General features: G+C 35.5%; 1 pseudogene; it reads left to right on the top strand.

Moving 5' to 3' along the window:
* Positions 1–463: 463 nt before the first annotated feature.
* The window catches only part of LOC103746854, a 55,147-nt pseudogene continuing 48,150 nt past the window's right edge, over positions 464–7,460 (top strand).

Raw genomic sequence — 7,460 nt, forward strand, 5'->3', positions numbered from 1 at the left:
AAGATACAGTGTCACTGAATGTCTTCAGAATTTGGAATATACAACTTCATTTGAGTTTAATGACTCACCTAGAAGTCAATCATTCCTGAAAGAGATCTAGAACAAAAGCATGATTTGTCACATATCCTGCTTCTGATACTTGTGTTGTTACCTGTTATATTAAGTGTTGTCATTCCTCTGTCAGAATAGTATTACATTAGCTTTTCTCATTCCATACACACATCTGCTCTTTCGTGGGAGTTAATTAAGAATAATGGATAAGGAGGGGAAAATCTCAGGGTGTGTTTGCAGAATTTTTGCATAATACACCAATGGTAAATGAAAGCACCGACGTTCAGCATATGGCTGGGATCACCCTGAGATCATTCAAATCAGGTAGTTCAAATTTTTTGCCTGTAATTTTTTGTGCAGGGATACACGTCTAGAGAACTAGGTCTCCAGTGATTCATGGTGATTTCATAGAATGGTCATGAACTTCGAGAAAATCACAGGAGTAAATTCTTACAAAGAATTTTCGGTAAGTACTGCATGAGAATCACCACTGAATGGTACTGAGTAAGAAATCTGTTCCCTGTATGAAAATATACTAAGGTGTAATCTTAAAAAGGAAATCCACTGTAATTAGTTTGGAAAAAGATCCATTTTAAAGACATCAGTAATCTCCTTTCTTTATCTGTACCTGCCTTTGCCCATAGGCTCCTTTACTAATTACTCAAAACAACAGTGATGGGAATTCCTGAGTCAGGTATCTGGAATTTGACTCAGAATGCTAATTAAGATAAAACTATAGACAATGGCCAGCTATTTAAAACGGGAAACAGCAGTAACCCCTCAAATTGGGATTATACACTGACTTTATCAGTCAGTTATCTGGTGAGAAATTAATTGAATGAATTGACTCTATCAAAGAATGAGTGCTGCATTATTCTTAATCAAATAGATTTTCATATTGCTTATGAGCTTGTTTGCTTGTTTTTTGTTTGTTTTGTTCTGTTTTTGGTACAACATGCTTGTAAAAACATTCTTTGTGTGTGTGTGTGTGTGTGTGTGTGTGTTTGAGACAGGGTCTTCCTGTAGCTCCAGCTGTCCTGGAACTTACTATGTAGATCAGATTGGCCTCGAATTCACAAAGATCTGCCTCCCTCTGCCTCCCAAATGCTGGGATTAAAGGGGTGAGCCACTACACCCAGCCCTAAACGTTCTTTTTTCAAAAAAAATATTTTATTAATTTAAAGATAGTATTGAATTTTTGTGTATTTTATACAGAAAATCATCTTTTTACTCCTTTCTCTTTTGGCACCCTCCCATAGCCTCCTCCCACTGGAGTTCATGTATTTTCTCATTTGTATTAAGGCCTACCATGTAAAGTTAGTGTCCCCCAGTGTCCCTCAGTGCAAGTTCATCTACTGGGATCTACTCAGCCTATCTAGAATCCCTCCCTTTAAGAAGATCAGCTCTTCCTCACCCATCACTAATCAGCTGCCAATAATTCTTCCATCAAGACTGAGGCCTGTTGTCCATTTCCACAGTTCTATACTGGGTTTTTGTCTGTTAAATTTGCATGGGTCTTGTGCATGCTGATACCATTACTGTACATTTGTATGAGAAGGGTCCCAGAAGCCTGTAGGAGTATTTCCATATGGTCATGCACCTTCTCCCTAGCTCTTACAATCTTTCTGTCCCCTCTTCTACAATGGTCACTGAACCCTGGCTGGGTGGATTTTAATACAGGTGTCCTGTTCAAGGACAGACTCTTATTCTTTGCATTTTGGCCTTTTTTGACCTTTCTCATTTCTGGCAATCTGTTGCATGAGTTATCTTCATTGGTAACAGTTGAAAGATGCATTTGTGTTCTCTTCATCCCTTTTTCTATTTTCCTTGAGCCTTAGGAATAGAGGTTGCATCCTAAATGTGCCACTTAGACTTGGACAATTCACAAAGAATCTCTATGAGTGGCCAGTTGTGGATCACTGTTATCTCTGTCTATTGAAAAAGAAGCTTGTTTGATGGGTGGTGATTAAGATACTTATCTATAAATTTAAGGAACCATATTTTGTATATAATAAGAAATTTGTCTAGGGATGTGACAACCTTCAAGTTTTCTATAAGATCTATGACCTCTCTAGCTATGTGTATTTGGCTAGGTTTATAGTATCACACATGATTTTCCTCTCATTGAATAGACTTTATGTCCAGTTAGGTACCTGTTGATTACCCCCAAGATAAAAGTGCCACTACTTCACCAAAGTCCCTTTCTGTGCTGGTTATCGATGTGGTTTTTGAGCCTTGAAGCTCAGGTTGGACAATTGATTGATGTTATCCCTTAGCAGCTCAAGTAGTGCTCTCCAAAGTTATGAGAGCTAGCCTCCAGGTCAGCTCCAACTCCATTGCTCCAAATTCCGTGTCCAAAATATGTCTTGTTGATTGTAAGACCTTATTGCTGTACATAAATTCTTACAGAACTATCGAAACACACGAATAGATAGATTTAGCAGCAGAGATCCTATATAGCTTCTTTTTGAAACAGATGGAGGCTATCCCAGAGTTTCACAACTAGTCACACACAGAGAATAAAGTCTGAAAGACACCCATCCTTAGGTAGCACATCTATAATAGAACCTCTACACCTAAGACTCATGAAACATATCAGAACAGGGGGTAGAGAGAATATTAATGCATCTCTCAATTCTCACCAGCGAACTTTCCTCATACAACAGAGTTTGATGCACACAGAAGCCTACAACTGTCCAAACTTTAGAGAATAAGAGGCTGTAGAGTGCATGTCCCTGGATAGGACTGCTATATTAATCCTCACCCACTCACAGATCAGGGACCATTGTGGAAGAGGGGAGAGAAAGATTGTAAGAGCCAATCTTTGTACATGATCATAAGGAAGCAGTCTTCCAGGTCTCCAAGAGCTTTCACATATGAACTTAAGCAATGGTGTCAGCATGCACAAGATCCATACAAATTCAAACAAAAACAGCATAGAACTGGGGAAATGGGAAGCAGTCTCCAATCTTAGCTGAGGAACTATTGGCAGCTGCTTACTGCTGGGTGAAAGACAGTTGATCTTCTTTAAGGGAGATACTCAAAATAGGCTAACTAGACTACAGTGTATGAACTTGTAACAAGAGATATCTTGTTACACAAACTTGACTTGATTGACCTTAAAAATATATGAAAGAATGCATGAAATCTGGTGGAGGGAGGGGTTAGGGGGTACAGATGGATGAGAGGAATAAAGATGATTAAGAAAAAAAAACAATAAAAACATACACTGAAAAAAACATGATGGACCTTAACATATCTAAGAAGAAAAGATTGGATGGTGACAAGCAGCACTGGCTCCTGTGGCTGTAGTGTCTGTAGGCTGCTGACAGCACAAAGAAATGCAGAAAACAAAATGGAGTAGGTTTATGTAACAGAATGCCATGCATATATGCATGTCTGTTAAAACATTGCTAAGCAACAAATTAAAACTCATTTATAGAAAAACCTAATTCACATAACATGAGAAAGGCATTTATGAAACAGTATTATAATCCCTCAGAGGAACATCCATACCTGAACAGTTAATTTTCATATATTCATGTGAAAGCTGAGGGGTACAGTGTGTTTGAGAACAGTGGAAGGTTGGGGGTAAAGAACAAAGAGAAAAGAAAGAAAGCAATTTGTTTGTTTTTCCTAAAATAGAAACCATAGAATATGAGTGATTTCATTTTGCATTAAAATTACAGAGTTGAAATATATGTTGAGGTTATGATTTCTTGGTTTTGTTTTGGAAAATTTAGAAGATATCTGTTTGATATTACTTATACTCAGAATTATGAAATTTTACAGTATTACATTATTATCTCATTTATCTATGAATGGTACATAGTTGATGCTCATGCAATGTGTGCATATATTTCTACAAAAAATGTCCAAATTGAAGACTTTAAATTCCAAATACTTTTCATACCAAAATTAGTTTACTTTGGGGGCTGGAGAGATGGCTCAGTGGTTAAGAGCACTGACTGCTCTTACAGAGGACCTGGGTTCATTCCCAGCACCCACATGGTGGCTAACAACTGACTGTAACTCATGTTCCAAGGGACCCAATGCCTTCTTCTGACATCAGTGGGCATTGTACAACACGGGGTGCATTTACACACATGCAGGCAATATACTCAAACACAAAGTAAAAATAAGAAATAAAAACTATTTTGCAGTAAATAATTCCAAAATTTATGTCCAAGAAATTATCCTAGAATTTTCCCTAAAATGTATGAGTCTGAAATATTCATCGATGCCCTCTACTGCATTGTGCTATTTCTTTCCATCTCTATTATTTTCATTATTGTAATGAAATTTAGTAACATTTTCTCAAGGAAAGTTGCTCTGACATTCATTAATTTACCAAGTATTTTTATATAATTTGACAGGTTTCACAAAACTGGGAGAGATTCTCACTGTCAAAATTTGAAAGTAATATCCAAATGAGTTATCATATATGTGTTCTGTTTAATAAAATTTTATTACAAAACTATTCTTACAATATATATTATGGGTAAAAATGTATTTATTCTAGATTTATATCAATAATGACATGTCTTGATTTGTGGGCCTGATGTAAAGTATAATATAATTGACTTCAGAATGAAAAGAAATGCAGTAAAAAGATAAATGCCCACACAAATATTTTTGAAAACCATAGTACACCAAAAAGGATAACAACGAACAATGTTGCAATTTTAACAAAGGAAAACCTTCCTTATTCATTCTCCTTTCTTACAAAGTCATACGGTATGTACAGAAAGCTGGGGACTGATCCGTATTATAAAGTTTTCAGCTGGAATATATTTTTATACCTGGATTAATTAATTTGGTAATCTAATATACAGATTCCCATATTCTGTGTCTAAGCAAGATAAAATTTTAGAAAATGTCCAGTTGAAAAACTGAGTTAGTTGTGGAGTTAGTACTGAGTTTTTATAAGAACATTTCCCATAATCTATGGAGGGGACAAATAATAAAAAGCTTTAATAATGCAGTAACGCTTGCTACACATCAGTGATACCGTAATTCCTGCTACACAAGCCAGACACGGAGCAGAATGTACTATGAAGGGCGAGGAATCAGCAAACAGGCAATTTAGGGACAAATTTAACTGATATTACTGAACTGATATCAGAGACTATTTCACTGACAGTATTAGCAGTAGTTCATTTAGAAAATGAACCCCCCAAAACAATGAAGGAAGAACAGTATGAAACAAACTAAAACCATATTTATAATGATATTGAAACACAGATTTACATTTTCAGTAAGCATGCTACAAGACTATCTGCTGATCTTGCTGACTATAGTATACTAAAATTAAATTTATATGTAGTTAATGTACAATATATGCAATATTTATTCAATTTCTGTCAAAAGCTTATCATAGCCATAGAGAAAAAAGAATAGAGTTTCAAACAATAACATAAATTAATCTGAAAATTTCAAAAGTTTACTTTCTTCTTTACATGATTTAAATAGTAGAGGAGTCAAGTATCAAATTTAATGCAAATTCATGTTTATGTCTTTCATCATGCTACCAAATATAATTTTCCTAAACTCTTTCTTTCTGCCCTTGGGAAGGACAATATATATACATACATAATATAATCACTAAAATTATCGCAGTGATGTAAATGCCCCACCCCCACCCCAAAGCTCACGCATTTGAACACTTAGTCCTCCATTGATGGTACTGTTTCGGGAAATGGTAGAAATTTAGGAAGTGGAGACAAGCTTCAGGAAGTGGGTTGGGGAGGTCGTTGTCATGAATTAGCCCCTGGCTTATGGCATAATTTACTCATTTCTTCCTAGTCTTTTGGAGATGTGGGAAACATCAGCCATGGGCTCTGCTTGTTCTCTCCAATGCCTTCTGCACCATGATGGAGTATGTCCTCAAACCACAAGTCAAAATAATTACTTCCTTTTAAGTTCCATCTTGTCAGGTATTTTGTCACAGAACTGAGAGAAGCCATAGATAGAAATAATAAGTAGCATATACTTTAGGATCGGATAGTTTCTGGGAAGGTATGAGTGTGCTTCAACTCAGAGGTTTAATTCTGTAGAATGTATAATACAATCTTTTACATAACACTGTTGTTTTTAAAGTACCTAAAATAATAATACAATTCATGAACAAGTTACCAGTCATTTGATGGTAAAATATTTGGTGGTATATGCATTAGGTGCAAATTAATTATCTATACATTTATTATTTTCTGAACATGCAAGATCATGAAATTTTAATTTGTATCTGTTTTCCAGTTGTGTTGCTTTTCCAGGTCATAGTTTTTTCTATTTTCTTTTCAAGAAGGTGGCTGGATGACTGCTGTTGTGTGCAGATATTCCCAAAGACCTTGAAAGGCAATACTATCACCCTGAAATTGAAACTAGTCACAACATGGAGAATGTCAAGGCCAAGATTCAACACAAGAAATGCATCCTTTCTAATCAGCAGCATCTGGCATTCTAGCTACAACAGGACAATTGCCCCAAGTCCTAGCGCCACCTGAACACTATCTTAACAATTATGTCAGCTTCAGCCCAGCGACGAGTGCAGTTATATCCTACTTCATACTAAGATGAACGGGCAAAGCCTTCACCACTCCTACACACCCACAACTCTTGGAAATTCATACTTTTAGGATCTTAATAAAAAAACACCGTACAGTGCCTAGAGAAGTCAAATTTAATTAATTGAAAACATAAAAACATTAACAAAAATGAAATTTCTAAATTAAGATTTAGACCATTGATATCACTGTCCAAAAAATTGTTATAAAACAAGTTGAAGATGTTTGAAGGAACTCACACTTGACCATGTGAAAGTCCAAGGTTATTTATGAGACTTCACTAGGTAACCCATTGGGAGGTGCCTTGAACTTTGAAAATCATTAATTCACATTAAAGAGCTCATTGTGACTGCCAAGTTACATATTACCAAGAACATATTCATGTTCCTGTTAAATACTTAGAGTCCACAGCAACTATTGCATGGATGCTTTCAACAATCTTTGAATATGATGAAGTTTTACTTAATTTTAGTTTTAATTTTAATATGTGTTTTAAAATATTATGCCTTTAATTTAGCCTGTTAGGCTGTGATTTTGATAGGAAGATAATTTTAATGTTTTTGGTTTTTTTCAATGTGTGTATGTATGTGTGTATGTGTGGGTGTGCACATTTCTGACAGGAAGAATGCTAATTTTTGTGATATGTGCAAAATATACATTAGATCAAACCAGTTTCATTTTGAAGTAGGACTGAAATCACCCTGAATTGAATTGAAAACTTTCATCATTTTAAAAGCATTGGCATGTACCTTTTATAAATTTTTGCAGAACGAAATATACAAGAAATATAATCCCAAATCTAGACAAACTCAGAGTTGGCCGTATGTCGTCTAACATAGAATCAGT

The sequence above is a fragment of the Nannospalax galili genome, unplaced genomic scaffold (assembly GCF_000622305.1).
Source record: "Nannospalax galili isolate Female #2095 unplaced genomic scaffold, S.galili_v1.0 scaffold140, whole genome shotgun sequence".
NCBI lineage: Eukaryota > Metazoa > Chordata > Mammalia > Rodentia > Spalacidae > Nannospalax > Nannospalax galili.